Raw genomic sequence first — 21,055 nt, 5'->3', positions numbered from 1 at the left:
CACCAGTCGTTGGATTTAGGGCCCGTTGTGACCTTCTCTTATGTTGATTATACCCACAAGGATCCTATTTCCAAGTAAGGTCACGCTGTGGTGTTCCAGGTGGACACGGAATTGCGGGGACCCTGTCCAACCTGCTGTGCCAACTGCAGCCTCACGCAAGGGGTGAGGGGCTCACCTAAACCGTGAGACTTTTCAGGCTAGTCAGCTTCAGAGCCTGGACGCTAACTTGGTGTTCACGGTCTCACCTAAGATTCTTCCCAACATCCCCTCAACATCGACTGCTAGAAACTCCACGTTCATCACGCCGTGCCCTCGGCCCCGCCCACTGCCTGCAGGAAGTACCCCAGACCCCCGTTTCCATCTTGCCGGGTTTCCCCTACTTCTCTGGGGATTGACAAGGAGATAAAGCAGAATGCAGTATGTAGTGAGCTGTCTTTTGTGTAACAAAGAGTGAAAAACGTGCATGTGTGCCTGTGTATTTATATTTGCAAAAAATAACAGTGCTGGAAAATAAATGAAGAACTAATAAAAATGGAGCCTACGTGGTGAGCGGGGGCAGGAGTGGCAGCTAAACTTCTCTGGATATGCTTTGATGCAGAGTTTATGCTGGGAAAAGCACCCAGTCCCTCGCCTGTGTGCGGGTCTCGCTGCTAACTCGGAGCACTTCCCTTCCGACACCAGATCGGTGGGGGTTTCCCCCACATCAAGCAATTCTGCAACACCAGCCAGGTGTCCTGCAGTGTCACTCAATCCTGACACTACCTTACCTGGAATTAGCATCAGATCTCGCAGGCTAAGCCTTCAGTCCCACAAGACTGCCTCCCCCCAGACTTCAGACGCCAGTTACGAGTAGGAGGTCCCCAGATGACCCACGACTTCCGTCCACCTTGGCCAAAAATCAGAACTTCCCACAACCCCCTCCTTGGGTCCAGTGAATTTGCTGGAGCAGCTCACAGAACTCAGGGAAACACGTTCACCAGTTTTTTATATAATATGGGATTGGATAAAGGAGGAACAGCCAGAAGGAGAGATGCGCAGGGTGAGGTCTGTGAGGGTCCCGAGTGCAGGAGCGTCTGTCCCCGTGGAGTTGGGGTGCATCATCCTCCTAGCATGTGGGTGTGTCTGCCAGCCTGGAAGTTCTCTGAACCCCTTACTTTGGGGGTTTATGGGCGCTCCCTCATGGAGGCATGGCCCATGATCCCCTGCATCTCTGGAGAAGCTGGGGATGGGGCGCTGAACATTTCAAGTGTCTGATCCTGGCTCGTTCTTTGTGGCAACCAGCCCCCACCCAGGAGCCCACCTGGAGTCTCCTCACCAGGACAAAGGACACTGCTGCCACCCAGGAAGTGACAGGGTTCAGGAGCCCTGTGTCAGGAACTAGGGTCAAGGACTAAATACTAGAACAGAAGATGCTCCTCGTGCTCTTGTCACTTGGGAATTTCCAGGGACCCTGGAGCTCCACGCCGGGCACCGGCGGCAGAGGCCAGCGTGGATTTTCTATTATCTCACCGTGCTTGCCTTCAGAACTAAGCACATGTGTTCCATATTCAAAAAATAAACTCGAATTGAGAAAGAAAGTTTCCTTATGAAGAGAAACCAACAAGCATGTAAATCTATATGGAGTTTGCCGCACAACCAAGGAAAAGATTGATTTCAAAGGATCCCAGAGCGTAGTGCTTGCCTTTATTCAGTAGGATGTGTTTTAAGGACCAAAAGAACAACAGAGAAATCATAAATCTCATTCAGTAAGTCCTATTGCTAGTATTAAATCTGGCATTGTTATTTGAGAGTATTTTTGTGTTTTCTAGGAGAAAGGCAATAAGTAATTATGTGGATGCTGCGAGGAAACAAAAGTATTGGTGTGAGAAAAAGACGAACAAATGAACAATCACACGGGTTAAGTATAACACTTCAGTCTTAAATTTGAATTGGAAATGTCAGTGTAATCGCAAGCTTTATTTTTTTCAATTTATTTAAACTGAAAGCAGGAATACTCCACCCGTCTCTCGGCTCCCTCCCGCTGCCTCCCCGAGCCTCTGGCAGCCACCAGTCTCTTCTCTGTGTCTGTGAGCTTGGGTTTTTTGTCTCTGTTTTTCAGATCCCGTGTGTAAGAGAGGTCATGCGGTGTTTGTCCCTCTCTGTCTGACTTTGTTCACTTAGCATGATGTCCTCGACATCCACCCACGTTGTGGCAAGTGGCAAACGCCACTCTTTTATGGCCGGATAGTACGCGTTACAGATCCCACGTCCACCGTCCATCAGTGGGCCCGTGGGTCGTTCCTGTGTGGCGGTTACTGAAAAAAGTGCTGTGGTGAACGTGGGGCGCAGGTATCTTTTTGACTTAGTGTTTCATTTTTTTCCCACATAAATACCCAGAAGTGTAATTGCTGGATCTTTTGGTAATTCTATTTGTAATTTCTTGAGGAACCTCCATACTGTTTTCCATAGTGTCTGCACCAATTTACTTTCCCACCAAAGTGCACAAGGTTTCTCTTCCCTCCACATCCTCGCCAACACTTTTTGTTTCTCGTCTTTATGTTATTAGCCGTTCTGGCAGGTGCGAGGTGACACCTCACTGTGGTTTTGATGTGCGTTTCCCTGACGTTTGGTGATGCTGAGTATCTTTTCATGTCCCTGTTGGCCTTCTGTGTGTCTTCTTTGGAAAATCGTCCCTTCAGATCTTCTGCCCATTTTTAAATTAGATTCAACTTTTTGCTGCTGAATTGTATGAGTTCTTTATCTATTTCAAATACCAGCCCTTTATCAGACACATGGTTTGCAAATATTTTCTCCCGTTCGGTTTGTTTCCTTTCCATTTTGCCAACAGCGTCCTTCGCTGTGCGGAAGCTTTCAGTTGCATGTCTATTTGTGCTTTTGTCGCTTTTGCTTACGGTGTCACCACCAAGGCCTATGTCGAAGAGTTTACCCCTTACCTTTTCTTCTAGGAGCTGTATGGTTTGAGGTCCGACATGCAAATCTTTAATCCACTTTGAGTTGATCTCTGTGTGTGCTGCAAGACAGTGATCCAGCTTCATTCTTCTTCATGTGGCTGTTCAGCTCTCCCAATACCATTTATTGAGGAGATTCTCTTTTTTTCCTATTTTATATTCTTGGCTCCTTTGTCATAAATCAATTGACCATATATAGTGGGTTTATTTCTTGGCTCTCTAATCTGTTTCATTAATCTATGTGTCTATTTGTGCCAGTACCATACTGTTTTGATTACTGTCGCTTTGTGATATAGTTTGAAACCAAGATGCTCGATCCCTTCAGCTTTGTCCTTCCTTCTCAAGACTTCTTTGGCTGTTCAGGGTCTTTATGGCTCCATACAGATTTTAGGGTTGTCTGTTTTATTTCTGTGAAAAATGCCATTGGAATTTTGGGAGGGATTCCAGTGAATCTGTGTATTGCTTTGGGTGGTATGAACGTTTTTACAATGTTCATTTTTCCAATCCATGAGCTGATATTTCTTTCCATCTGTTCGTGTCTTCTTAAATTTCTTTCATTAGTGTCTTGTAGTTTTCAGTATATAGGCCTTTCACCTTCTTGGTTAAATTTATTTCCAGGTATTTATTATTTTTGATACAATTATAAGCAGGATTATCTTTAAAATTTCTTTTTCTGATAGTTCATTATTAGTGGTCCGTCCCAGCATCCTCAGAGCCAAACAGCCTGCTGCCTTCTGAGAGATGCAACACCTGTGAAGTTTTCCTGCCAAAGTAATGAGCCTGAGTCTAATGGACCCTTTAGATCTAAACTCTCATTTACAGGAAATCACAGGGAAAGGGAGGCAGAGGACAGTTAGACGTCATCTCAACAAACAGAGACATCCTGAATGAGGGGTTTTTGACCTGGCCTCTTCAATAAGCCTTGGCATGCAAGAAAAAAGGGAGGGGCTGTTTACAGATGAGGAGAAATGGAAGTGACATAAAAGCAAATGCAGGGTGGGGACTTTGTATCATTCTTCAAACAAACCAGCTGTGAAACAGCATCTGGGGGACCGTGGAAATCTTGAACATGGACTAGTACTGGATGACACGGAGGAAGGAGCCTGCTCTGGTTACCTGTGGTGATAGCGTAGAGGTCGTGTAAGAATTGCTTGTCTCTGCCAGAGGTTTGAAGTGTTTGTCTCTGCCAAAGATTTATCCTAAATGTTTAGGGGTGAGATGCCAGGCTGGGTGTTATCTCCTGTAATATATTTCACATACACACAAATAATAAAGCAAAGCAAATGTGACAACAGGTCAAACCTGTTCATTTGTTGCTGGGACATTAGATTATTCTCCTATTTCTGGATGTTCAAACATTTTCAGGATAAAAAGGATTTAAGACTCTGGAGGAGGGAGGAAAGGCCCTGGCTCTCACAGATCTTGGTGGGCCCAGGTCATTTGGCAAAAGCACAAGGAAGCCCTGCCCCCAGGGGTCTCCCTCGGTTTACAGACGAAGTCACCTGTCCCTGTAGGCACTCCTCCTCCTGTCACCCCTGCGGCTGCTCAGAGCCAGAGGCGTGAAGCGTGCTTCCCAGCCCCCATGCAAGTCCTGGCCCACAGGGACCCGGGGGACAGGGCCAGAGAGACCGGGTGGGGGAGCCTACAAGAGACTAGGGCTGGGTGCACTGTGCCACCCACGCCCCTCTCTTACACGGTCCCTAGATGCATGGCCAGAGAGCAAGGAGCAGGACTGCACCCAGGGCCCCCCCATCCCATGGCAGCTGCCCCCCACCCCAGCAAGGACAGCACAGCAGGCAGGTGGCTGGGCGACCGGCAGACTGGTGTGTGCGGGAGGACAACGCCAAAGACATTTCCCAGGCTCGACCCTTCCCGGGCAGCACCACACTCTACAGCGACACAGCCTGGGATCGCAGGGATCGCAGCTGGCCTTCGGGCCTGGGAGAGGGGGCAGATCAACGTCTGAAAGCGACAAGGGAGCGTGAAGGCCTCTGTGGGTTTCAGTTGGAAGTTTAGCCTTAGGGAATGATCTTTCAGATGCACAGGTTCTTTTCTAAGACTATTAACTACAGTTGTCACAAATCTATCATAGTGAAAAACTGAAAACAATCCTAATTTCCTAGAGGACAAAGCACGGTAGAGATACAGCATGGCCCCAGTTTTTAATTGTACTATATTGATAAGGTAAGCTGAAAACACACTGAAATGTTTCAGAACCCATGTCCGCTGGACGGCAGAGCGGCAGGCGCCTTTCACTCTCGTGCTGTGTGGTTTCCGTGTTTGCTGGGGCAGGACCACTTGCCCGACACCTGCTATGGCCCAGCACCCACGCCTAGAGCATTCTGCGCAGGCTGCGGTGAGACTGGCCTTTTGCAGATGAGGAAGCTGAAGCTCAGAAACACTGAGGGATGTAGCTGGTGAACCAGGGCCCCAGCCCGAGGCTACAACACAGAGCTCAGACATGTTGCAAATTCGGGGCCTTGTGAAAATGTAGCTTCCTGGGCCCCACCGCAGGGCTTCAGATGGGATTTTTCTGGTTGCAGAATGCAGCTCCCAGAAGCCGGAAGACCCAGGGTCTGAAATCCACCCACCCCCCGAAGTTCCCTCTGCTGCTTAAGTGCCCGCTGCCTCATCCTGGTGTCAGTGCGTCTGAACCGCCATGGAGGGGGCATTCACGCCCACAGCCCCCCGACACCCGCCGGCCCCAGGAGGGGGCAGGATCTGAACTCAGATCTGTCCGAAGTCCTGTGAGTTCCTAGGAGCAATGGAACCAGGAAGAAAAGGAGCCCCGAGACTGAGGGATAAGTGGGGGTGGACTGCGTGTCAGAGACGGGCTACCACGGGCCTGCGGGGTTCTGGAAGGTTCCGACATCTTAGCTGAGCACCTACACAGGGCCGACTCCCCGCTGGGGCGTGGGTGGGGTAGCGCCCGCCCTGCTTGGCCTGACACTGACCCAACTTGGATCCCCGGGGAGAGGGGCACTGTGGTAGCCCTGGGCCACTCCAGCTCTGCCCTTGTTGGGGGTGGTCCCCTTGGCCAGACCAGAATGTCTGCTGCCCATCAGGGGAGGATGGGGGCTGCTCCAGGACGCACCTGAGAATTTCACTGGGCGAAGGGAGCATTTTAGCCCCTCTTGTTCAGAGCTGCGGCGTCCCCGGTGCCAGCCACAGCCGGGCGCGGACTGGCGGTCCGGATGCCGGCTCCAGGCTTCCTGTCCGGAAGGCTGGGCTGACGTCAGCCTGCGTGGGGCTCGCCCTCTCCCGGCCTGTGCGGAGGCAGGGAGGGTCTGGAACCGGGGCTCTGGGAACCGGTGCCCGGCCCCTGGGGGGAGCCATGGACCCGGGGCCACGTGGGCGCACCTGGGGGGCCCCCGGCCCACACCTGATAGCGTCCTGGCAGGTCCAAGGAGAGAAAACAGGAACCAAAACCCTGCGGGAAAGAGAAGCCCTTTCAGACCCCACACTGGATGTGGGCTGGACAGGAAGCTGAGGGCTCTGGGTGGCAGGCTGGCGGCCCGGCCACCGCCGGAGGTCCGGCCTCCGAAGGACCGCTGCCCCCCGGCCCCGCCCACCTCACCCGTTCTCACCCCCACCTCTTGCGTGGCTCTCCTTCCTGTCCCTCCTCCTGGGTTTCCAGCCCACTGGGTAAAAAGTCTAAAGAATAATAAACCTGAAGACTGGAGCCGGCTGTCCTGCACCCACTGTGCGGGGGAGCTGGGGGCGTCCTGCCCCCTGAATGTCCCTCTCCTGAGCCAGCGCAGAGGCCCTGCTGGAGATCCCAGGGGGGCCCACCCGCCTCCTTACTTCCAAGGGAGGGGTCAGCTCAGAGAGAAGCCAGACGGGAACCCAGTCAGCAGGCAGACTGCACGCGGGCTCCTGGCCTGGGTGGGAAAGGGCCTTCGAAGGGAGGGGCCTGCCTGCGCTCCGCACAGCAGGTACGCAGCCTGAGGCCGTGAGAGGAGGGCATTCGTCACTTCGGTGCTGGCTGCCGGCAGATGACTCTGTCCTCCAGGCTGTCCTGGCTTCAGTACAGCCGCTCCGGGCCCCCTTGGAACAGAAGCCCAAGTGGAGGGGCTGAGAGTGGGTGAGGAGGGCCCTCCCAGATCCTGGGGCTCTGTGAACCATGTGAGACCCCGTATCATTTGTAAGGTGCAGGCACAAGGCTTGGGGACACCAAGGGGGTTCCTGACACTTTTCAGAGCCCTGGCACAGAAGTGTCGCAGTCACCGTGCAGAGCAACCCTCAGTGTGGACGACAGGACCTGCCTGAGTCTGGGAACCATCGTGACGGAAAGCTGTTTGCTCAAGTCACCCCTCAGGTGTGTGGGTGTGGGCGTGCGTGTGTCTGTGCGTGATGTGCGTGTGAGTGGGGAGGGTGTATGTGGAGTGTGTGTCTTCTGAGTGTGTGCGCGCACGTGTGGTGTGCGCGTGTCTGGGTATCTGTATTGCCCACCCTCCCTCTCGGGGTTTGCGGGGACGTCCTTGGGGCCTCACAGCTCTGCCTGGGCAGGGAGGGCAGGTCTGTGCGGAGACCGCGGGGCCTTGGACAGCCACGCCTGCACACACGTGCCCAGGCTCGCACCTGCGCCATGGCTGTGCTGAGATGGAGGAGCGGCGCCAGAGGGAAGGGGGCCTATTGCACAAGTGTGTCTGAAGCCTGTGGATGGTGTGGGCACACAGAGATGACAATGACTTGAGGCCTGGAGAGCAGCAGGCATGGGGACACTTAAATCCCTGTCACTTCAGTCATGTTGACTTCCTGGCCCAACTGGAGGCAGCGCAGCATGTCCCTGTCCCGATGGAGGGAAGTGCACAGTGACCGAGCGCCCCGGAGGATGTGGCCAGCCCGGGATGTCGGGGCCTGTGGGAAGCTGCTTGCGGACAAGGCCTCAGGCTCAGGCCAGCCTCGGCTCTGTGGGGTGAGGCGGGGTGAGGGGGGCGGGTCCCCAGGGGCTTTCTCTGGAGGCAGGTGGGGCTGCTGGTTAGAGGGTCTCAGAGTCCCTGGGTCCTCACACTCCAGCGATGTGGCCTGCAGGGGTCCTGGGCCCCATGCACACGTGACCCCAGAAGACGCAGGCAGAGACAGTTGAACAGCCCACAGGGAGGGTCCCAGGATCAGAGAGGAGGCTGAGTGGTGTGGCCACGATCCAGAGGATGCTGGGGCTCCCAGGAACTGGAGGAGGCAGGGAGAGAACTTCCCCTAAAGCCTTGGGAGGGAGTTTGGTCCTGCTAATGCTTTGATTTCAGACTTCTGGCTTCCAGACTACAAGAGAATAGATTTCGGTTGCTTTAAGATCCCCCACCCCAACACACACACACCTGATCTGTTCTGCTTTGTTTTGGGTGGCTTAGTGAGGCCACTTGCCCTGCAGCGTGCAGAGCCTTTGTGGGGAGGGGGGTCTTTCATTAGGGGCGGGGCCTGGGACTCCCACTCTGTGGGGCTCAGGCTCTTGACCCGGGGAGGAACAGCACAGCCCCAGTGAGACCAGGGCCAGGGCCAGCCAACAAGGGACGCTATCAGCTTGTCCTCGGCAAGGGGACATCCATATGGAGCTCCAGGCTCAGCTCACGTCGCAGGGCTCCTCCCAGGGCTGCCTCCTGGGATCCCACCCCCGCAGGACCACCCCACTGTCTCTCGTGTTCCCACCCAAGGCTCAGCCCCAGCCCACGCGGGAGCAGAATGGCTCCAGGCTCTTCCAACTCAGACAAGCTGGGGGCCTCTCATGGGCCCGATCCCCACTGAGCTGTAAGCCATCCGGGGGTCTCTCGCTGGAGAGGAGGGAGAGGTCACTCACAGCCGCTGGCTAGAGGGCTCTTCTGTTCGGCCTCTTCCTTCTGGAGTGTCACCCCCTCCAAGCAGTCCTCCCTGACTATCTTATCTAAAGCTGCACAAGTACGGCTTCTCATTACACTCTTGTGCACTCTGCACAGCACTTGTCTGGTGGGCAGTGTGTCTAGTGCTCAGGGCATGTACTCAGGGTCCAGAGCACCTGCCTTTGGGTCCAGCTCCTGTGTGATCTTGGGAAAGTTGCCTAACTTCTCTGTGCCTCTGGATTACGGTGGCTCTGGCTCCAAGGTTTAGCGAGCTAAGGAGCTCAGAACAGTGCTGGAAAAAGGAAGCTCAGCGGGCACTGTGACCCCAGGAGGGTATAGACCATGGACTTGCAGAGAGTGAGGGTGCTGCACCCGGCACCCCCAGCCTCAAGGTGCTGCCCTGGAGCATGTGAGTGGATGAATGACCTGGATCTGCTGCTTCCCAGACCTGCTCGTGTCCATCCCCCGGGAGTGACAGAAAACTGCCTGGAAAAGCAGACCTCCAGCCCCTGACTCTGTGTTAACAGACCCCGCCCGCCCCAGTGGGCCAGCATTCCAGGGTCACTGGCCCAGAGCGAAGCTGGTGGACGCAGAGGGTGGGCCTGGCCTCTGGCAGTGGGGACACCTGCTTGTGCTTCCCTGTGAAATTGCGGGAGAGCGAAGAGACGGTCAGGAAGGAGGAGGGGCAGGCACCCCTCAGACAGATCGCAGGGAGCTCCTCCCCCAGCCTTCCTTCCTTCCCACTCAGCTCCTGACTGCGTTCCAGACACAAACACTGAGGGGCTCCTCTTGAGCCCAGGGGACTCAGGTCCCCCGGGGAGGTGGTACAGCGGATTGGCATTTGCACCTCAGAAAACACCGAGCAAGGCCACTGGATGCCCCATGTTCCCACTGCCTCCTTCCCCCAGAAAAGGTGGAGGGTGGCCACCTCAGGCTGGCTCCCCAGGGCAGCAGGAAGTTGTCCAGCTCCACGGCTGACCTGCTGTCTTAATGACCGACGTGGCCACTTGGCAGCCAAGCCAGCTGGCTGTGACTGTAAAGCCTGGTGAACAAAGTAGACCATTAAAAGGCGATACGGAAGCGCTTGCCTGCACCCCAGGCAGACGAGCTGGAACAAGGCAGGCACGCTGCTTGGCAGGACAGCCAGGTCTCGCGTCCTCGTTCACAGGCTGCGGGCAGGACTGGAGGTTTAGGGCCTGACGGGCAGGGAGCAGATGGGGCTGAGTCACGGCGGATGGGAGGTCACATTCTGAGGAGAAAGTAGTTGACCCACATTGTCCCCAGGGTCCCCCTCCTTGGTAGAAGCCTCCGAGGACCCTTCCCACATGCAGTCCCTCCACTGCCTCATCCATCCATCCATCCGTCCTTCAGGAGCCAGGCACTGTCCAGGGTTCTGGAGACACAGTGAAGATCCAGCCACAGCCCCTGCCCCAAGCAGCTGAGGCCAGGGCAGTGACTGCAAACCCAGATGGCCAGCAGTGCCGGGCAGTGATGTGAGGCAGCGGGCGGACAGCTTGTGGAAAACCACAGGAGAGCAGGATGGTGCGTGACAGTGGACCTGCAGGCCTGGCTGTGCCCCTCAGGGCCATGGCTCTGGACGCCTGGACCCAGTAAGTAAGGTGGTGCGATGACTGGGGCTTGTAGAGAGAAAACACACAGGAGCGTAGGTCCTCTACGGGTGTTACCCCAGGCCCCCGAACCACTAAACACAGAGGCAGGGCCAGGAACGTGGACTTCAAAGGCTCTGCCGGAGGCTGTGGTGTGAACCCCCACCCCAGGGAGCTAATGGGCCACAGGCCCCCACAGCCATGCTGAGACCCTCTGTCAAGTCCACATGGACCAGCTTTGTGTCCTTGGACAGCCCTGGAGCCACCTCCAGGCCTTGTTTTCTGGAGAAAAGGGGGAACTGGGGCCAGAAGTCCTCCAAGAACCTTCTGGCTCTCGGCCTCTGCCCTGGTTTCTGGCCTGGGACCCAGGCTCTGCCTGCAGTACCAAGGCGTATGCGGAGCCGAAGCCAGGAGCTGCTCGACGTGAGCCCGTGCAGTCTCCTCACCCGCCCTCCAGCTGTCACCCCCAGCTTGTGCGGTCCTTGTCACCCTGTACCGTCTCAAACGTCCAGGGGGCCTTTGTGTGGCACCTGCCAGGGAGAGTGGTCGGCTCAGGCTGAGTCACGGCTTGTTCTGCTGTCCTTGAGCCTGCGGTCTCCACCACTGGAGAGGGCCTCCCCAGGGAGGAGCTGCGGACGGACAGACAGACAGAGCAGGGGAGAGGACCCGTGAGCTCAGCTCCCATGTGGACCAGCGTAACAGCTGCCAGCCTTTGAGGGCATTTCTGGAAAATTCAGGCTGCTCTGAACGGGCTGGGGTTTACTTTAAACGTGAGCTTCTTCGTTGCCAAGGCTGTCAGTTGCCCAGAACCAGAATCGACCTGGGGTGGGGGGGGGCGGCGACCAACAACACATAACCCGACGTGGGGGGGGCTCCCCATGGTCTTCCTCCCTGCGGCTGAGCCGATGGGCACAAAGCTGCCTGTGGGGCTCTCCCGGGAAGTCCACAGCCTTTCCATTCACACAGGGGACATCAGAAAGGGCTCTTACGGGTGAATGCCCGGTGTTCACGATGCGAGGATGCCAAGAGTGGTTCAGAGCTAGTGCCCACCTGTGGGCAGTGTGCAGGCCTGAGGAAAGCATCCAAGCAGGCCTGCCCCTGCTGAGTCCTGTGTCCCGTGCGTGTCGGAGTGTCCTGCAGGCTGGAGCTCCAGCCTCAGGGAGCTGGGCCCCTCCCTGTGGTGGCCGGAGCACCCACGGTACAGACTGCAGGGCATCAGTGGCTGCAGAGCCGATCAGGGCTGTTTCGTACCTGCTCGCTGACACAGGCCAACTCCCAAAGCATCTCTGTTCAGGCAGCAAGGTGGTATGGGTCACAGCCTCAGCCTGCTCACCTTCTGGGGCCACTGTCACCACAAGAGTTGTGCCTGACAAAACAAGCTAAGGTCCATTCACATTGTCACCGTCCTCACCTGGGGGAGCCCGTGAGGACAGGGAAGGGGGCTGAGGCTTGTCCTGGAGTCAGAACCCCAGGGAGCCACGGGCCAGTGGGCCTGACCCTGGGGCTTCATCCGGCACTCACTGGTTCTCCATGATGGAGAGGAAGTAGGGGTGGACAGCGGGCCGCCCGGAGCTGACGCCGGCGCCCCTCCGCCCCCCTCCCTCCCAGCGGTCTCTAGTGTCCGCGCAAGTGCTCCAGCCACCACGAGCTGCTCTGCCACGGATGCTCCAGCCTCGTGGGTCCCCGTGTCACACCCTGCTGTGCACAGTGACACCCCACTCCCTCCACACCACGTGGACCCCACCCACCCCCAGCTCCACAGCGCCAGGGGCCGCAGCTGGCTCCCAGGCTCCCTGAGACGCGTCCTCACCCTGAAGAGTTTCCAGGATCGTCCAGTCTTGGTGGTGCTGCCCGCTGTCGCCTGGGTGACTCTCCTCACAGACACTGCCATCTGGGCGGGGTGGGGGAGGTGGAGGAGGCCGCAGGGCCCCCTGTGCAGGGAGAGGTGAGTCTCGTCTCAAGAGGGGCCTGTTGAGCCGTGCCTACTTCCCCGCACCCTCCCCCCACATCTCGCCTCCCCACCCACATGCAATCACAAACTTGCATCCAGCTTTACGAGCTGGAAATTTAACATCAAAAATCCTTCCTGCTACTTAAATTTCTACCTTAGGACCCGGAAAGACAGAGCAGATTTTCTCCCCCTGTTTTACGCCGAGCTGATTCAAGTGGGCATGTTGCCAGGGTGAGCATCACCAGGGAGCCTCTTCCCGCCGCCTCGGGGCGATGCGTGAGAACTTCACAGCCTCCTCCATCTGGCCAAACACAGCCCGGAACGGCCTGAGGGTGAGCCCAGGGGCACGGTCTCCTTGGTCTCCTCCGGAGGCGGAGACGTCTGGAATTGCGTAGAGCAGACGCCGAAAGCGTCACAGGGCTAGCGCTCCCCTGAATGTATTCCATTGTTTTAATCTGAATTGGTTCTTTTGAGAAACGAGGCGCAGATCTCATGGTGTGTCCCTTTCATGTGCGGGAGCTCTAATCACGTGGTTTTCTGTAGGTGCCCGAAAAATTGTATTTCTAATTCCTCCGGAGGCCCATCATGAAGGAGCTTGTTATGACTACGGGCCTTCCCCCAGGACGTAGGCACTGCGAGGGGGAGACAGCGCGAGCCGCTGCCTGTGAGGAGGGGCCTCGCAGCCTTCAGCGTTTACAGCTCAGCCTGCAGTGACCGCTCGGGGTGTCTGCACCCTGCGCTGGTGATGCAGTTCTAGCATTTGCAGGCCAAGAGGGCAGGGACCATCTCACCACCCACAATTTCATCCCTGCAGGATTGGGCCACCTTGCCAGGCCCAGAGCAGATAAAGGGCCTGCTCCACCCCAGCCCTGGTGTGCAGAGAGGGGATGAGGGGGTGCCCACAGAGGAGGCCGAGCCGACTGGAAACCCCTGGCTGCAGAGAAACGGCTGAGGACTGTGTCCCTCCCTGCTCCCATTTCCTGTCACCTTTGGAGGCCATGTGTCTGTCCTTCACGGCCTTCTCCCAGCTCTGGACAGTCCTTTGCTGCTAAGGGTCTCAAGAATGCCAGGAGGTGAATCTTGCCACTGGGCAAAATGTTCCTTTCATCTGGGATTCCTTAGAAAGAGTTCTGAGCCTCACAGAGGGATGTGGGCTGCTGAGGGGATCTCGTGAAACTCTGAAATGAGAGGAGACTCTGAAATTGGAGACTCTGAATTGGAGGAGGAGCTCTGAAACTGGGGAGAGGGCAGGCATTAGCACAGGGTGGTAGGTCACCTTGAGGTCAGACGACAACCCCTGGCCTCTGCTTCCCGGTTCCACACTGCGTACAAGTCAGCCTCAGCTCAGCAAACACTAGGCCCATGATTCCTGTTGTTTGCTGGCTGGCAGTCCAGACTCTGCGTGGAACAGGAGAGAGAAAGTTGTGACTCCTGCTCTTGAGATGCTTGCAGTGTAGACTTAGCAGAGATGGATTCTGAGAAGATTATGTCAGAACCAGACAGCACTATTATATGTCAAGCTCCGGAAGAGATTCCTGAGGCAACCAGGAAGGTGGATGAAGAACATCCTTCCCATCCCCCTCCCTTAGTATTTAGAACCCCAACTTTTAGCTGGGTACATTGCCTTCAGATGAAAGACTACATCCCCCACACTACATTATGACTAAGTGAGGAATGTCCTCTTGGTTGGAATGCAGAGGTGATGACTGCCGCTCAAGCAGCCATTTTGGACCATGAGGTGGCACGGTCAGTATGAAGGAGCAGCATGTGGAAGAAGTCTGAATCCCAACTCTTATCTGAGCACATTGTAATCTGGATCACCCCCCAACCCCAGTTAGCTGGGCATAGTCCCCATCTTCTCTTGCAGCTAGATGTGGCTATGTGCCTAAATTTTGGCCAACAAATTTTAGGCAGATATGTTGCATGCCTCTTCCAGAAAACATCCTAGTGGCTGGGCCACGCCCTCTGCTGTGGACTGAATGGTGTCCCCCACAAAATTCATATGTTGAAACCCTCACCTCTAGTGTGATAGTATTTGGAGATGGGGCCTTTGGGGGGAGACGAGGTTTGGGTGAGGTCATGAGGGTGGGCCCCCCATGACGGGATAAGTGTCTCTATAAGAAGAGGAAGAGACACCAGAGTCCTCTCTCTGCCAAGTGAGGACACAGGGAGAAGGCCGTCTGTAAGCCAGGAAGAGGGGACTCACCAGAGCACAACTCTGCAGGCACCCTGATTGCAGACTCCCCAGAACGGAGGGGAAGAAACGTGTGTTGTGTGAGCCCCCAGTCTGTGGCGTTTTGTTACAGCAGCGGAGCACACTGACACCGCCTCCTCCATGCCGCCCGTCCGCTGGCGGGGAGCCCAGGCGGCCGTGCAGGTCCAGCAGGGAGCCTGCTGATGGTGCAGAGGCGAAGCACTGGGCGGCGTTCCGTCTGGGCCGGGGCGCCTCCCCCCGCCCCCCAGCTGTCGTTGATTTGCAACATATTCTGAGATACAGCATCTGTCTGAAACCTGCGCGTGTCTGGCTTTTGCTCTGGTTTTCCGATGAAAGAAAAATGAATTAATTTGCCTGAAAATTCTCACCCCACAAGTTAATATACATTTTCCAGCTCTCATCTTCCCCAAATAGGCCATGTCGCCTGCGGCTTCCCCAGTAAATTATCACACACGGTGGCTTAAACCAACAGAAATTTACTCTCTCACGGTCCTAGAGGCCGGAAGTCTGCAGTCAAGGTGCCATCAGGACCACGCCCCTATGCAGCTTTCGGGGGGGAGCCTGCCTGCCTCTTCCAGATCCTGGGGGCTCCAGGCGTCCCTTGGCTTGTGGCCGCCCCCCCCATCTCTGCCGCCATCATCGTGCGGGCTTCGCCTCTTCCCTGTGTCTGCCCCCGTGTGTCTCCTGTAAGAGCACGCGCCACGGGATTCAGGGCTTTTGGGTAATTTGGGTTTAGGGTGTGTTTGGATCGTCCAGGACAGCCTCCCACTGAGGTTCGTAACTGAATCTGCAAAGACCCTTCCCAAATGAGGTCACGTGGAGGGGTTCTGGGGATTTGACACGGACATGCCTTCTGGGGGCCTCCTACTGGCTGGCCACCGTGAGTCATCGTAAACAGAACACAAACGGCCTTGGAGAAGGCCTTCCAGACCCCGGAAGTCCCCGGCCAGCCTGTGGCAGCCCCAGGAGGCTCCCAGGCTCCTCCCTGCGGCTCGGACGCCCCTGGGCCTGCTACGCCCAGCGCAGCCTGCGGCCACACACCTGGACCCGCCTCCCGGCCTGGCTGCAGGGGCTCGGCCACCGACCTGGGTGGCCCCTGGGCTGAGATAAATCCTTCTGGGTGCTTCCCTAGCTGCCCCTGCTCCTCTCTGCCCCCCGCCTCCCACCCCGAGAGCCGCACGGCTGTCGGAGGATCCGCTGGGCTCAGGGTCCTGAGCTCAGGGTCCACGGTGGCCAGCCAGTAGGAGGCCCCCAGAAGGATCCGCTGGGCGGTCAGGGGCCCCTCCTTTGCCTAGGAGGGGCCCCTGACCGCCCCTCTGGCACCTGGTGCCCTGGACCCCTCCCACCTGCATGCCGCCTCACCTTCTGGGGTCCCCTGCCGTCACAGGCTCTCCTCCCCCAACACTCAGGAAACTGGCGTTGGCAGTGTTTTCTTTCCATGGGTTTTCTCGACCCTCCTACCCCTCAGGGTCAGCTTGGGGCCCCGAGTGGCAGATGCGTGGAGGAGGTAGGCACCTCAACCCGAGAGTCAGGCCAGCCCTGGATTCCTGCCACCCCCCGGCAAGTGGGAACAGACCTCAAGCCCACGGGAGGGGTCCCCTAATATGGAGATGCTTTCTCAGTGCCCCCTTCCCAGTGTCATCCAGTCAAGCCCTGTCCCCCTTCCTCTCTGCCGCCCAGCCTCCTGCAGTGGCCTCACACCCTCGTCAGCAGTGCCCCCAGCAGTTGTGCAAAGGGACACTTCTCACCAAGACCACCGCACAGCCTCCCCTACTTTTCTCTCTCCCTGGCCCCGGTCCCCGCCCCTCCACCTCCTCCTCACTGCCAGTCCTTTGGGACCACCTAGGGGACCACCGCTCAGGAGCCCTGCATGAGGTCCAGCCCCCCTGGTGGCATGTTCTCTTGTCCTGGGGGCCACACGACTGGCCCAGGCTGCAGCCAACCCACCCTGCCTGTCATTTCCAGAAGCCACTCCCTGGCACCCTCGTTGCACCCTGTGCGCCTGCAACCTCGCTCCCCACCCCCTACCTGAGCTCCTAGGGCCTGTCTCCGACTTCGCAGCCAACCAGGTACCTCAGACATCTCCCTGCCACCTCTACCATGTCCCTGCAACAAGCAGAATCCCACCAGATGGGAGAACTTTCAGGAGAGTTCCCGGACTGGAAGCCCCCGGGGCAGCAGCAGGGATGGGACCACCCAGGGTCGCGTGGGGCCCGGCCCCCAAGCCCTACCCCTCCCTCCTACCCCCCAACCTCTGCAGGGGCTCCCAGCAGCCGAACCCCCCAGCGAGTCACCCTGCAGGGGGGCCTGGGCATCGGGGCGAGGAAGTGACCCCCTGGGGACTTGCCACAGAGCAGGAGAATGAAGCCAGGCCAAGGGTGCCGCCCAGTTTCCCTGGAGCAGAGACGGGGTGGAAGGAAGCCGCCCTCCATCGCCGAGGGAGCACGCGCAGCTCCTGGCTTTCCGGGGGCTAAGTGACGTGTTCTCAAGAGCTCGTGCTTAGAACTGAGATGCCCACATGGCCGTAGCCGCGCTGGGAGCAGAGCCACTCATCTCCATCGCCGCCCCGAGACAGGTTCCTGACACGTCCGACTTGGAAGTCGTTGGTTCCTCCGGTTGCCACCCCACAGTGCTTCCCCTTTGCTGGACCAGGATTGGAAGAGGCTGGGGACACCTCTCCTGCCTTTGGACTGGGCTGTGGCCGTATACGGGCAAACCAAGACCTCAGGTTCCCTGATTCCTGCCTGTGCGGCCCCCTCCCAGACAGCCCGGGGGGTGGGTCCGTGTCCATGGCCAGGCCCACCCCAGGGACTGCCTCTAGTGTAAGAGGCAGAGTGGACCAGCGTGATGTACTGCCTCCAACCACACCTGCTGTGACTGCCCTGCGTGGATGGCCCTGCAGCCATCAGGACCAGTCCTACTACTGTTAGTGCCTGGCCACCAGCGGCCACGACCCCACTGTATTACTGTCAGTGCTCAGCTGTCATTAGGACCAGCCCCATTGCTGTCACTGTCACTGCTCAGCCTTGTTGGCCAGGGCCACCCCGCTAGGTGGTCTGTAAATCCTTGAGCAGGAAGGGATGTCTTTAGTTGAGCAGGGCCTGGGTTGGCCAAAGGCCACAGGACGCAGTGAGACGTCACCTCTCTAGTGTCAGCCCACCCCCGCCAGGTGAGGGGGGAACGGATGGGGCATGGAGTCGGAGGAGGTTGGGACACCGCACGCCCACGCGGCCAAGGGTCTCGGAGCAGAGGCCTGGTCTCCATCTGGTGCGGCGGCCACGTTCCTCAGGCCGTGAGCTAAACGCAGACAGGGGTGCGTGTTAGCGGGCCTCGCTGTCCCTGAGCGATGACCAGTGATATGAGACCTGTTCACATACAGGGAAGTGGTTACGGCTTGTGCGTGGGCGCCCTTGAACCTGATGCTGACCGAAACAGCACCTGCGGCCCGTCAAACACGCACCGTCCATCGGCTTCAGTTACCACAGAAAAGGGCACGCTGACCAGAAGGAAAGAAGGTCCGTGTTGAAAACACAGATGAAGCGCCCTCCCCGGGCGCCAGCGCCGGGCCTCCTTCGGTGACGAGACCCCGCCAGGTGCCGAGGCCGCGCTGACTCGCTGCGTCTGCCTGGCTGCTCCTTTTTTTGAAACCTTGAAGGGACACATCCCTGACTTGCCGAATGCTCTTTGTTCTGACAAGACGCAAAGCTGTGCTGGGAGCCCTGCTTCTCCGGAGCGGTTTCTCGGAGGAGGCTGGGAAGCGGGCTTCCGGGCTGGTCCTCAGTTTGGCTCAGATAAAACTCTTCTATTCTAATCATTGCTTGTTTGCTGGTTATTTTTGTCGACACCAGCCATCATAATGGACAAAGGTCCCCAGAACGGACCCATCCTCACACACTCACAGGTCCTCCGGTGGTCCCTCCGCAGGCCTGGTGAGGGGGGACAGGATTCACCGTCTGTCCCCGATGTCTGTGGAGGGAAAATCAAAATGGAGTTGTTGTTGCTCGGAGAGCCTCTCAAATGAAGCTGGGAGGCCACTGAGGACGGGGATGGAATCTGACCCTGTGACCCCTTCTTGTCCAACGTCGGCGTCCAGGACACCTGCCACACACTTGGGACACCTATGGGACCCCCACCCTATGAGAGCCACCCGTGAAGGACACTTGTCAGAGCACAGACAGCTTCATGGCTTTCGCCTTTATAAACCCCTGGCTGGTTCTCTTCCCTGGAAAGCTCGTGTCTCCCAAATTCCAATCCTTAAGCCCCAAATGAAGGTCCTCTGGCCTTGGCAGCCTCCACACCGGTTGCTGCTTGATGGCCCTTAACGCCTGCCCTGACTCCTGTGTCTGGCGTAGTTCAGGTCAGTGGTTCCCACCCAGCGCTGGTAACATTCGGGGCCAGGAAATCCTCGGTGTGGGGCTGCCCTGCACTAGGCTCTAGCACCCTCGCTGGCCTCCACCCTCCCTGGCCTCCACCCACTAGAGGCCAATAGCACCTCCCTGCGTGGAGACAACCGAAACGTCTGCAGACATCGCCACACATCCAGGTCCTCATCCCCACGTGTCCCCATCCTCAACACCCTGTTGAGAACCTCTGATACACAGACGGTCCAGGCTGAGGACAGAGGTGGAAGCCCCCAGTGCCTCTCTAGCCCCAAAGCGGCCGGTGCCAGGACACAGGGAGAAATCAGGGGAAGCTGGTGGCGGTGGGCGGGGAGGGGCAGGAGCCTGGCTCACCCTTGTCCTCAAGGCAAACGAGGAACAGAGGGAGGTCAGGAGGGTGAGGGCAGCACCGAGAAACGCGAAACGCCCTCCGAATGGAGCAGTGACTTGAATAACTCTCAGAACATTTGCGTGGAATAGTTTGCATTTCAGTGACTCAAGCTTTCAGAACATGCAAACTCTTGGGGCCCCATGGGTGACAGAAACCCTTTGTGCGGCAAAGCTGGGAGAGGGGGGAGTGTGGCCTGGGCCAGAAACGGATCAGGCTGCTCCTGGCACCACGGGGGGAGGGAGGAGGGTCATCCCTGGCGCCCCAGCTAGCAGCATGTGCGTGTGTTGTTCGGAGCTGGAGGTCAGTTAAAATAAGAGATGAATGACTTAACGTGAAAATGACAAGTGTTTGAAGTAATGAATATTTGCATGATAAAAAGAAGAGATTTAATTTAAATACAGACATTTGAGGAGAGATGGCCTCCACCCTGCGAAATGAGAAGAGTGCCCTGGGGAGGTCGCTGGTCTTGGGGTTCCCGGCCTGTCCTGAGCCGCAGGGATGCCTCCTGCCCCTCCTCCGTCAGGAAAGCCACGCGGCCTGGACACTTCTGCACAGACCTCCCCAACACCAGAGACACTTGGAGCTAACCATCTTGATAATCGGTCATTCTAAGACAGGGCATGAAATCCCAGACACAACACCTCTATCTTTCTTTCCTCAGTTTCCAACCGTAGCGGGTGGAATGGTGGCCCCTAAAAGGTACGTCCACTCAGAGCCCAGGAATGTGACTTCATTGGAAAAGGGGTCTTTGCAGACGTCCAGGTGAGGCCGTCCTGGACTGGGGTAGGGCCAAGCCCTGTCAAGCGTTCGTGGGTGAGAAGAGAAGGGAGACGACAGACGCAGGGAGGGGAAGCCGCGTGGAGACGGAAGCAGAGGCTGGAGGGGTGCGGCCACACGCCACGCATGCCGGGAGCCACCAGAAGCTGAAGGAGGAAGAACAGTACCCTCCCCTGGAGGCCAGGGGCAGTGTGGCCCTGCTGACTCCCTGGGTTTTGGACTTCTGGCCTCTAGAACCATGAAAGAATAAATGTGTTTTCTTAGCCACTAGTGTGTGGAACTTGGATAACTGCGACCCAGGGACATCACATCCGCGTGCCAACCGTCTCTAGATACGCCGCTGTCGTGAGGTTCTGTGGGTCCCCGGGGGCACCCTGCACGCCCCTGGGGTTCCGTGTGTCCCTGGGAGTGCGTGCATGCCCCATGGAAGCATGTGTGTCCCGGGAAGCATGGGCGTGCCCTGCTCTGCACCTCACTCTTTGCACTTGGCAGGCAACTAGAGGATGTATTATCCATAGAGAATTTTAAAACAATAGTAAAATCAACTCTTATTACCATGTGCTGTAATTCTGAACAGTCCATGAAAAAATACTGTTCTTCTTGAGAGGACCCTCCCTGTCCCCCCCGCCTTGGGAGCCAACACATACCCAGAGCCTCTGCTCAGGCTCAGGGCCTGGCCTCGCAGCTGGATTCGGGCCCATTTACACCGTGTGCAAATCATCCTGATGTGGCCCCAGAATGAGAAATGAGAATTTTTTTGTCATATTAGTTAGGTGACATTATTATAAAAATATTAGGGAAACTTCCAAAGAAACCCTAAAGTCTCAAAAAATTAAGTGTAGAACTACCACATCCTTCAGGAATTCCATTTGTGGACATAGACCCAAAAGAACTGAAAGCAGAAACTGAAGCTCATATCTGTACGTCTGTGTTCATAGCGGCGTTGCTCACAACAGCCCGGGGGAGAGACAGCC

At 57.1% G+C, this 21,055-nt stretch overlaps 1 long non-coding RNA gene across 10 annotated transcripts; it reads right to left on the bottom strand.

Annotated features, from left to right (window-relative positions):
• Positions 1 to 1,840: 1,840 nt before the first annotated feature.
• LOC105105910 (uncharacterized) lies at positions 1,841 to 12,733 on the bottom strand. Of its 10 annotated transcripts, none has more exons than XR_010376871.1 (5): positions 12,474 to 12,731; positions 12,179 to 12,299; positions 8,942 to 11,734; positions 6,536 to 8,210; positions 1,841 to 6,378 (listed from the first exon to the last, which is right to left on the bottom strand). It is a non-coding gene; the product is annotated as an uncharacterized LOC105105910 (long non-coding RNA). The 10 variants fall into 10 exon arrangements; XR_010376872.1 differs by having other exon boundaries at positions 6,536 to 10,010; positions 11,358 to 11,734; positions 12,474 to 12,730; XR_010376867.1 differs by having other exon boundaries at positions 1,842 to 3,711; positions 4,065 to 6,378; positions 6,536 to 11,734; positions 12,474 to 12,733.
• Between the last annotated feature and the right edge of the window lie 8,322 nt (positions 12,734 to 21,055).

The sequence above is a fragment of the Camelus dromedarius genome, chromosome 2 (genome assembly GCF_036321535.1).
Source record: "Camelus dromedarius isolate mCamDro1 chromosome 2, mCamDro1.pat, whole genome shotgun sequence".
Classification (NCBI taxonomy): Eukaryota; Metazoa; Chordata; class Mammalia; order Artiodactyla; family Camelidae; genus Camelus; species Camelus dromedarius.
Note: the sequence above shows the minus strand (reverse complement) of the source record. Positions and strands in the feature narration are given on the sequence as shown.